This window comes from Ahaetulla prasina, chromosome 5, assembly GCF_028640845.1.
Source record: "Ahaetulla prasina isolate Xishuangbanna chromosome 5, ASM2864084v1, whole genome shotgun sequence".
NCBI classification, from domain to species: domain Eukaryota; kingdom Metazoa; phylum Chordata; class Lepidosauria; order Squamata; family Colubridae; genus Ahaetulla; species Ahaetulla prasina.
In genome coordinates, this window is record NC_080543.1 from 125,598,949 (window position 1) to 125,610,981 (window position 12,033).

A 12,033-nucleotide genomic window follows, 5' to 3' on the forward strand; every position below is an offset into this window, starting at 1 on the left:
AACAATACAAGAGCAAACAATAGATTTAAACTTAATGTTAACCGCTTCAATCTTGATTGCAGAAAATATGACTTCTGTAACAGAGTTGTTAACGCTTGGAACATACTACCTGACTCTGTGGTCTCTTCCCAAAATCCCCAAAGCTTTAACCAAAAACTATCTACTATTGACCTCACCCCATTCCTAAGAGGCAAGTAAGGGGCATGCATAAGAGCACAAACATGCCTACTGTTCCTGTCCTCGTTTCCTTTCATTATATCCGATTAACGCATCTTTTCTTTTATGTACACTGAGAGCATATGCACCAAGACAAATTCCTTGTGTGTCCAATCACACTTGGCCAATAAAAAATTCTATTCTATTCTATTCTAATGTAGTTATTGCATTCTTATGCTTATATATATATGCTTATATATTATATAGTTACTTTCATGCTTATGCTTATATATACTGTTGTGACTAAATAAATAAATAAATAAATAAATAAATAAATAAATAAATAAATAAATAAATAAATAAATAAATAAATAAATAAATAAATAAATTGCTAATTCCTTTTGTTTGGCACTTGCTTGTCTATCCTTGGTGCACCACAAGGGGCAAACTATCTTTATACAAGTTAACTAGCAGCACTCAGGTTTCTGGCTCTTCTGCCAATCTCACCTCACTTTGTCTCATGTTGCTATACCACACATCCAGTCATGTTGATTATTGGCTTCCGCTGTCTGTACACATGAATGCAGCTAGGTTTTTTTCCCACTGAAGTGGTACGCATTTATCTACTTGCAATATTGCATGATTTTGAACTGTTGGCTGGAGGTAGGCATTGAGCAATGGAAGCTCACTCCATCTCAAAGAACTGGGCTCAAGCTACCAGAGTGCAGACCATTTCTGACCAGCGGTTGCAATGTCATTAAACCTCTGGACCACCACGTCTCTGGTGACTCCTGTGTTAATTATTTTTACAGTCTCAAGAACTTTTCCAAAATCATGCAGGTAAAATTTTGAGGCTTAGCATTCAGTCTGGGAAATAAGTTAGGTTGAGATGAACTCAATCTTATATCATGGAACTACAGAGATATGTTGTTTCTTGGCAGATAATGTGGAAGGGATTTGACCCGAAAAATTTCAAGGAGTTCTCGGTCTAAACAATAACCCTGGGATTTCCTGTTGATTCTGATCTAAGTCCTAACCAGGCACAAATCTCTTCAGGACTTTTAGATTATCACAAGGTTATCAAGGTTTAGGTTTAGGTTATTAAGGAATAGTCTTGAAAGTTAATTGAATATTTATATTTATTAAGAACTTGATGCACTTAATCAATTTTGGAGAACTAGCCAATCACATCTAAGAGTTATTAAAGTGGACTTTTCTTTAAACTTTACTTTGCTTTTTGTGCTTATATTGCAAGACATTTTTGGTCAACCAGGTGGAAAAATGGAATGTCATTAATAAGTTACTTTCCATAAAATACTTCTTCAAAGATTCCTCAAGATGTTGACAGCACCATTCCAAGTACTTTGCCAGCAATTCTAATATTTTCCTATGAATCATCATATCAACCTTCAAACCAAATAAAAGAAAGTTACTTGGCATCTTTTTGTCCAAAAGATGCTTTTTTAAGAGGCAACTGGACATTCTGGTTTTTCTTTGAAGATGTTTTACTTTTTATCCAAGAACCTCGATGACTGAGAATCTCCATAGACATTTGACATCTTTTTGGTTTCATCCAATTTTTGGCCATCAGCATTCAAAATTAGAAATACCTTGACAAAGTATAGTCATAATTTACCTGATTGCAAGTTATACTGGGACGTCTTTTACATCAACACAAAAGACCAGGATCTATTCTTGTTTGTAATATCTTATTTACTGTATCTTATTATTCTGATTTTATTATCCTTTCTTATTTTCATCTCTTATGATCTTATTTTCTGTTTTAAAAGATAAGGGAAAAAATATTTACATGATCAATTGATTTAATGCCCCAGGGATTAAAACTATAAAATTAAGAAACAACTGACCTGTTTTAGACATTGTATTAAAATAGCTGACAAATTGAAAAGACAAAAGGAAGAACTTTAACTTTGATCCTTGGCTAGTTTTTGTCGTGTTTTTCCAGTGTTGGGATAGAGACTTAACTGAAATGCCCATTTTCCCCTTCCCGTGACTTATTTTCAAGTTTACGCTGTATGAATGCAACAACAATAGTTCATGAACTACAATCAATAATGAAAACAGTAATTTTTTTCCCATGCTTATCTTCTGATTCTAATGACTCTCATTCATCCAGCACCATCATGGTGACATCTGCATTAAATATAATTAAAAGGGGGATGAACTATTTATCAGTTCTTGTAGCTCTGAAACTGCAATCTGGAAGTTCCTAGTTAAAGCAGATTTGCATGCAAATGCACAGAGCATCAGTAAGATAATTTCTATAATACTCATGAAGATGGAAAAATTGCCTAGATAACCATAAGTCTTGAAAAGAAAGAAAAGGTCTGACTCAGTCAATTGAGATTAATTCTTTTTTCCAAAGATGACAATGACAACAATAATTGCAAATATGCAAATCTGTCTAGCTAAAGTAAATGAAGTTGTTTTAATTATGTTTTGAAAACACTGGTTTTCATAGGTAGTATGAAACTTAAGGGTCTTAAGACATGTTGAACCTTGTTAGTGCTTTAAGAGATGACAATTTAGCCTATTGATTCCAAAAAACCCATTAACATAAGAAAGCCAGTGACATCATTGTATTTAAGTTGTCATCAGGAGATGAACCTGACTGGAAGGAATATCTTATTTCAGCTCAAAGAAATGATGCAAAATGGATTGAGACTTGTCTATCTCTGTGAAAGCAGGAAAAAAAACCCTCAATATGGTGGACAAAAGAAAAGTCAAATGCCAATATGGCCAGAACAATCTGGGGGCTAAAAAAAAAGAACATTTCAAAGAAAATCCCTCTAGAGATAGATTCTTCCTTGCAGTCCATACCATACTTTCTTCTCCTACACATTAGGGTAGGGGGTGGAGGAGAGGAAGGGAGAGAGACAGACACACAGACAGACAAAGACAGAGACAGACACAGACACAGACAGAGAGATGGATAGACAAAGTCTAGTCATATATTGTGATGTTGCACAAGCATCAAAACAAGACTGAGTTTGTGTTGAAACAGAACTGTGCTCATTTGGTGTTTATTTATTGATAGATAAATTTATACCCTCCCGCTGTTTTATACATCTCTAGGTAACATAAATAATGCCTCATCTTCCTATTTTCTCATTATTTGACAAAATTGTTGGATTCTGTTGTCTCCCATGACTATAGCAATCAAAGGCCTTTGAAATAATCAATAACAACATCTTCTCCATTTATTTTAGCTGTCTGTCTCTTCGTCCGTCCATTATCCATCCGTCTATCTATCTATCTATCTATCTATCTATCTATCTATCTATCTATCTATCTATCTATCTATCTATCTATCTATCCATCCATCCATCCATCCATCCATCCATCCATCCATCCATCCATCCATCCATCCATCCATCCATCCATCTATCTATCTATCTATCTATCTATCTATCTATCTATCTATCTATCTATCTATCTATCTATCTATCATCATTTATCAGAAAATAATGGTAACTGTTCCTGAAAAATTACTGATTTCTTTTTAAAGAAATTAAAAACCCAAAGAAGCACAATGTTGATTATGCAGCAACACTAGCCCATTAAATTATTAGATACCTATTATCGATTTAATCTTCTCTTACAAAATTGCCATGCACTGCAGTCCCTTATCTGCTTTTAGTCTTATTGGAAAATAGGTCAGGTACACCACCTTAGCAAGCCAGCCATAAACTGTAAGCCATTATCTTGATGAAAATATTAATGTTATTTTTTTTCCCCTCTCTCAAGAATGAAATGGAGAAGAATATATCAAGTGAACAGCAAAACTGTGCAGATATACTCAGGTGAATAGGTTCAAAGCCATGTGTCATAGAGTCAAGCATAGAACTTGACAGCCATGGGAAGGAGCTAATTAATCACATGCAGCTTTTGTTAAGACAAAATTCTCTCTCTCTCTCTCTCTCTCTCTCTCTCTCTCTCTCTCTCTCTCTCTCCCTCCCTCCCTCCCTCCCTTCCTCCTTCCCTCTCTCCTTCTCTCCATTTTGGCAGGTGACTTTACTTCCTACCACTGTCTGTAGCACGTATGGTTCAATGAAAACCTTCATAAGACTTCAGGAAAGGGAGCTTGAATTAGTCCATTAGTCTAGCGGTGAGAATTTTAAATCAGGAGTCTTAACAAGAGGACAATGTATTTAAACCAAGAATGGCCATGTTCTCACCCCAGATCTAAGTTCACATACAGATGCCAAGTACAGACATATTTTTCCTAGACTCAATTTGTAGCACACAACAAATATCAAAGGATGCCATTTATCCTTCAACATTTGCAAGGGCTTCTCCCCCCACCCCTCCAATTTTATACATTAATTCTTGTAGATTTTGGACTTGAACTTTTTAAAGTTGATTCCCCCATCCACCCATCCACTCCAGTTTCTGTTATGCCTTTCAACATCAGAAGTAGACATGCAAATGGATCTCAACTTATTCTGGCCAAGATTCCTGTTCAATTCAACAGAGAAATAAAATCAGAAATAAGCTGATTAAATTTTAACTGTTATAAATTATTAGACATTCGCTGCAGATTGCTCACTACTTTTCAAATGTCCCATCTTCCAAATGCTGATTCACATAACACAGAAAAATTCAGGTGAAATGACTTTGGAGGTCATAAAAATGGTCACCTAGGAAGCATGGTTTAAACAAATGCAGGTCCTTGGACTTTTGTCTATGTCAGAAAACAAAAGCCTTGGAGATCAATAAAACTAGAAACCATCATAAAAGGACTCCATCTTCTAAACCATTATTCCACTAGTCAGATATCGTGTTCTCTGCCAAAAGTTCTTTGTTTGCTCAATGATCCTTTCAATGAAAATTATTCACAAGTCTTCTCTACAGTAGTGGCCAAAATTGTGAATACCTTTTAGGAAAAGGTATTCACAATTTTGGCCACTACTGTAGAGAAGACTTGTGAAAGTCTTTTAGGAAAAGGGTACTTTTGAGGTTTGATGGCTAATATTACCACTTTTTTTGGAAGAGTTTCAAGATAATCATATTCCACTGCTAGAATGGCCTGGGAATAGCCCAGACCTTAACCCAATTAAAAATCCATGGAGCCGACTAAAGAAACTTGTTAGTCAGAAGCGACCCAGCAATAAAACCCAGTTAATAGAAGCAATCATTCCATCTTGGTTTCACATTAGAACAGCTGCAGAACTAAAAGACTTGGTTCATTCCATGGGAAGAGATTGTAAGGCCAGAATTCATGCTAAAGGTTACCCGACTAAGTATTAACTGACGGTGATAATTTTTGTATATCTCGTTTTTTCTATGGTGATGATTTTTGTATATCTCATTTTTGTATGTGTTTCACTTTTCTTCTTTATACTGTAATTTCTATTATAGATAATACTTCATAAAAGTTATTGCATTACTTTCTTGATTAAATCATCTTTCCATTGATATATAATTTTATGGTACTACTCCCAGAAAAGGTGGTGTTATTAGCTAGTTTTAGAAAATGCACATTTCCCAAAAGGCTTCCACAATTTTGGAGACAACTGTATGTAGATTTTTTCCCCTCCATTTATGGAATGCTACATCTTGTACAAGAAGAAAGTGACCAGGAAGTCACAAAATGCAAGGGACAATAAGCTACTAAAAAACAATAATGAAATTATTTTTAAAGAAATCACATGAGAAGGACATAGCCAACCTTAAAAGTAAAACAATGAAGAAAGCTGGCTTTTTAAACAAAATACAGTACATGATCACAGGTAAGGCAGGTGGGGGCTTATTATTTTATTATTTTATTATTTTTTCTTTTTATTTCTTTTTTACTGTGTTTTTATGTTGTTGGAAGGAAAAGCCATCTGCTTCAATTCCAAGCTGGGAGAAAGACGCTGGAAACAACATGGAGGCTGATTGGAAAGAAAGTCTATTGATGAACAGAACCATACACACAAAGACAGCATGCAGTTCTGGGTCAGCTGACCAAATGGTTGACTAGGTGGATGGATCTTTATAGTTTCTGTAACTTTGAAGTTTGGGATCTATGCAATATGGGCTTTGTGTTTCTAAAAGGCTGTTGGGCAAGTCCTATTGTGGCTAATGGCTTTCGTCCTGTGTTGGATCTTGGGTGAGGGGCTGCTTGTTGTAATCCTACCACTTTGCTTTTGTTACCTGTCAAACTTTGCTGCCAGGAGTTTAGAAATATCCTGTCTTGAATGGATTTCTGCTTGCAGAATGGATTTCTGCTTTGTTTTTTTTATGAATGGAGCCATCTAGATAGTTGGCTTCCTCTTTCAATAAACTCTTTATCTCCTTAAGTGCTGGCATCTGCTGTAGGCTATTAAGAATGTCTTGGGGGCTGATTTCTGCCTCTAAAAACATGTTTCTCCTTCAAGGAAATATAATATTCTGCCTTTTTTTAATATTTCCCAAAATATTTCATTCTTCTTTGGGGTGGGGGTGTTCCGCAATGTCCTTGTATAAATCAACTTGAGTTGCCCCCTGTGAGTAGGCAGCAATATAAATTTTCTACATAAAGAAATAATATAAAAATAAATATGGGCATATGCATAGAGACACACCAATATGGGCTGCAACAATGTGGAGAGCCATTGGAGAGCAGCAAAAAAAGTCTGCAAAATAGTTACATCTTGCTAGGGGCAAAGGGATACAGTGGCTCAGTGGCTAAGATGCTCAGCTTGTTGATCAAAAGGTTGGCAGTTCAGCAGTTCGAATCCCTAGAGCCGCGTAATGGGGTGAGCTCCCGTTATTAGTCTTCTGCCAACCTAGCAGTTCGAAAGCATGTAAAAAATGCAAGTAGAAAAATAGGGACCATCTTTGGTGGGAAGGTAACAGCCTTCCGTGTGCCTTTGGCATTTAGTCATGCCAGCCACATGACCAGCACTGGCTCTTCAGCTTTGAAACAGAGATGACCATTGCCCTCTAGAGTCAGGAGTGACTAGCACATATGTGCGAGGGGAACTTTTACCTTTAAGGGCATCTAGTGCAGTGGTGGGATTCAAATAATTTAACAACCGGTTCTCTTCCCTAATGATTTCTTCCAACAACCAGTTCACCAAACTGCTCAGAAAGTTAACAACCAGTTCTCCCGAAGTGGTGCGAACTGGCTGAATCCCACCACTGATCTAGTGGTCAATTTAGACTTTGCAAACCAAATACGGAAGCCCTAATTTTAAGCCATTTCCAAATGGAGTTGGATCCTTTACTTCGGCTGTAGCAGTTCCAGATTCAGCTGTGTGTTTTCCAGTCGCAAGTATATTCAGAACATATTGTGTCAAGGCAAGAACAGTTGCTTACTAAATTAAACTGAGTCATCCTAGAAAAGGCATTTACCAAATTGACTTGGGCGATGAATTTGGTCAACAGCTTTCTGAAAGTCAGTTGGGTCACCCTCACCTGCATGTTTATCAGGGATAGCAAATGAGTCCAACGTTTTATGGGAACAAGGTCTATCCTTCTGTGTGCTTCATAATTTAAACACTTCCAAAAATTTATATAGTGGAAACTGACACCAGCTGGACATTGGTGGGTAATGCCTTGAAGATCCCCTCCTATGCAAGCATCGTTCTTGGAAACCCAAGCATAATTTATTGATATTGCCAAGTTCATAATTATAAGCTTCTCTCACTTGATTGATTCAACTGGGCATGTAAAATTAAACACCTGTTTAAATGAGTACTTACAACATGATGTACTTTCTGTTAGGTGTATATGCCTGGATCACAACATACATTTGACTGTGTGTGTGTGTGAAGGGTTGATTTATCTACGGAAAACAAGAAATAAATGAAGTTTGAGACTTCGCTATTTAATACGTTTTGTGCGTCAACCTTTTCATAGGAAAAAGATCATTCTTTAAAAATATTAAAACATCTGCATTGTCTAATTTTTCTTCGTCCTTTGTTTGTTTTGAGAAAAGAACAAAATGATACATACGTACAAAAGCAAAAAAATAAAATGCTAACTTTCTATAGGATCTTGGGTAAGTATTCTTCAGGTTCTTCAAACATTTCCTGAACATTAATTCCATTTGTTATTAAAGTAGAATGAGAAAAACCTCTACTCTTTTTCTATATTCTTTGTGGTCCACCATAGAAAATCATCATCACCTTCATTTAATGACCACAAAATCCCTTGCAGGGTGGAGCCTGGGCAATTGGAGCTAGCAGAGGGTTGGTTTTTTAAAATAAATTTTATTTTAAAAAATCCCTTTCATCATACATATTTTTTGAACAGAGCGTTGACAGGGTCACATCTTATACATCAAATAGAATAGAATAGAATAGAATAGAATAGAATAGAATAGAATAGAATAGAATAGAATAGAATGGGATGAAATGGAATGGAATGGAATGGAACGCAACGCAACGCAACGCAACGCAACGCAACGCAACAGAACAGAACAGAACAGAATAGAATTTTTATTGGCCAAGTGTGATTGGACACACAAGGAATTTGTCTTGGTGCATATGCTCTCAGTGTACATAAAAGAAAAGATACGTTCATCAAGAATTATAAGGAACAACACTTAATGATAATCATAGGGTACAAATAAGCAATCAGGAAACAATCTTAATATAAATCATAAGGATACAAGCAACTAAGTTACAGTCATACAGTCATAAGTTGGAGGAGATGGGTGGTGGGAACGATGAGACTATTAATAGTAGTGCAGACTTAGTAAATAGTTTGACCATAGTGAGGGAATTATTTGTTTAGCAGAGTGATGGCGTTCAGGAAGAAACTGTTCTTTTGTCTAGTTGTTCTGGTGTGCAGTGCTCTGTAGCGTTGTTTTGAGGATAGGAGTTGAAACAATTTATGTCTAGGATGCAAGGGGTCTGTAAATATTTTCACAGCCCTCTTTTTGACTCGTGCAGTACACAGGTCCTCAATGGAAGGCAGGTTGGTAGCAATTGTAATCAAAATCAAAATTATAATCAAAATCATCATTATAATATATCTTAATCTTTTATCACAAATTAATCATTTTTCTCCATTTCTTATTGTTTCAACTTCTGCCACATTATTTTTTTTCCATCATTTTTTATGATTTTCAATTTTATATTGAAATAACATCACTTTATATTTCTTTTCAATTACAATTGCTCCAATTATTTACCATCTTTCTTCATTTCTGGAAGTGTCTCTCTAATTCCTTCTTCCCAATCATTAGCATTAAAATATTCATCCTAATTTACATTGTTATCGAAATTAATAATATTATAAAATTACTTATTTTCACCTTTCCATCTGCTGTAGTTTATCACAGACATATTCTATTCCTTCTTCTTTACAGAAATAATCACTTTCATGATTTCAACATTGTTATTCTCTTTATAATTAGCATTTTAGATGTTCATTTTAATTAACATTGTTAAGAAAATTAATAATATTGTCAACTTACTTATTGTCAACTTACTTTTCTATCTGTTAAAATTTAGTGTAGACAAGTTCTATTCATTCACATTTATCATATAATCACTTATAATCATTTTATGTCATATCTTATTTTTTCAACTTCTACCATATTATTCTCACATATTTTCCCCCATTTCATCCAATGCCTTCATCTAAGATCACAATATATCCTATAATTCTTCTCTCTTACCAATTCAATATTTAAAATTCCATTCTAGTTTAAAAAACTATCAAAAACACTATTGTTATTATATTGTCTACTTTCCGTTCATGTTCATTAATCTATCATATATACGGTATGTATGTATGTGTGTGTGTGTGTGTATAGTATATATATATTTGTTTTCTGAGGTTTTCGCGGGTGTTTGTATGTAGGTCTTTGGTTATTCGGGTTTTCTCCCGCGTAAAATTGGAAGTGTCTTGGCGATGTTTCGACGAATAATAATAATAATAATAATAATAATAATAATAATAATAATAATAATAATAATAATAATAATAATAATAATTTAATTTGTATACCGCCCTTCTCCCGGAGGACTCAGGGCGGTGAACAGGCAGATAAAATAAAAACGATACATTTCAATAAAAACAATATTTAAAAAACTTATTCCAATAGCCTGAATTTAAAATACAATACGAAATATAAAATAAACCCCAATAAAATCCATATTTAAAACCCTATTAAGCCAGTCCTGCTCGAAAGAATAGATATGTTTTAAACGAAGTCTCATTCATCATCTTCAGGCTTCAGCTTCGTGCTTCTGGGAGCAATGTGTGATTGCAGCTGTTTCTTCCTTTTTAACTGCTAGTGGGGGTTTGAACTGATTGGGTGGGAGCTTGGCTATGCTCTGTTTGGATGGGGGGGTTTTTTGTGCTCTGATTGGCTGGGGGTGTGTCCTGTTTGGGTGGGGGCTTGGTTGTGCTCAGATTAGTCTGAGTTGCAGGGGGATTTGAGCTGGTGAGCTGCACTGCTGCTGTTTGGCTTCATGTTCGTGGTCGTGCTACATCTTCATAGTGGGTGTCAGTCTGCTGCATGTATGGATTGGAGAGGTTTGAAATGGCTAATGTTGCAGCTGCGGTCTGGCTTCTGGTCCTTGGTCGTGCTTCCTGATCAGTGTGGGTTTGGGTATATATATTCTGAGTTTTCACGGGTGTTTGTATGTAGGTCTTTGGTTATTCGGGTTTTCTCCCGCATAAAATTGGAAGTGTCTTGGCAACGTTTTGACGAAGTCTCAGCCTGAAGATGACGAATGAGACTTCATCAAAATGTCATCAAGACACTTCCAATTTCACGTGGGAGAAAACCCGAATAACCAAAGACAGACAGACAGACAGACAGACAGACAGACGGACAGATATATATAAATAACCCTAACCCTAACCCTAACCAAAGACCTACACACACACACACACACACACACACACACACACACACACACATATATATATAGGTCTTTGGTTGTTCGGGTTTTCTCCCGTGTAAAATTGGAAATGTCTTGGCAACATTTCGACGAAGTCTCATTCGTAATCTTCAGGCTTCAGCTTCGTGCTTCTGGGAGCAATGTGTGATCGCAGCTGTTTCTTCCTTTTTAACTGCTAGTGGGGGTTTGAACTGATTGGGTGGGAGCTTGGCTGTGTTCTGATTGGATGGAGGTTTTTTTGTGCTCTGATTGGCTGGGGGTGTGTCCTGTTTGGGTGGGGGCTTGGTTGTGCTCAATTTAGTCTGTGTTGCAGGGGGATTTGAGCTGGTGAGCTGCATAGCTGTTGTTTGGCTTTGTGGTGGTGCTACATCTTCATAGTGGGTGGAATGACACCAGACCCACACTCACGAGGTCCACACAGGATGTCACCACCGCACATCCACCCAGAAAGCAGACCCAAACCCACACTGATCATGAAGCACGACCAAGGACCAGAAGCCAGACCGCAGCTGCAACATTAGCCATTTCAAACCTCTCCAATCCATACATGCAGCAGACTGACACCCACTATGAAGATGTAGCACGACCACGAACATGAAGCCAAACAGCAGCAGTGCAGCTCACCAGCTCAAATCCCCCTGCAACTCAGACTAATCTGAGCACAACCAAGCCCCCACCCAAACAGGACACACCCCCAGCCAATCAGAGCACAAAAAAACCTCCATCCAATCAGAACACAGCCAAGCTCCCACCCAATCAGTTCAAACCCCCACTAGCAGTTAAAAGGAAGAAGCAGCTGCGATCACACATTGCTCCTAGAAGCACGAAGCTGAAGCCTGAAGATGACGAATGAGACTTCGTCGAAACGTTGCCAAGACATTTCCAATTTTACATGGGAGAAAACCCGAACAACCAAAGACCTACATACAAACACCCGTGAAAACCTCAGAAAACAAATATATATATATATATATATATATATATATATATATATATATATATGTATGTATGTATGTATGTATGTATG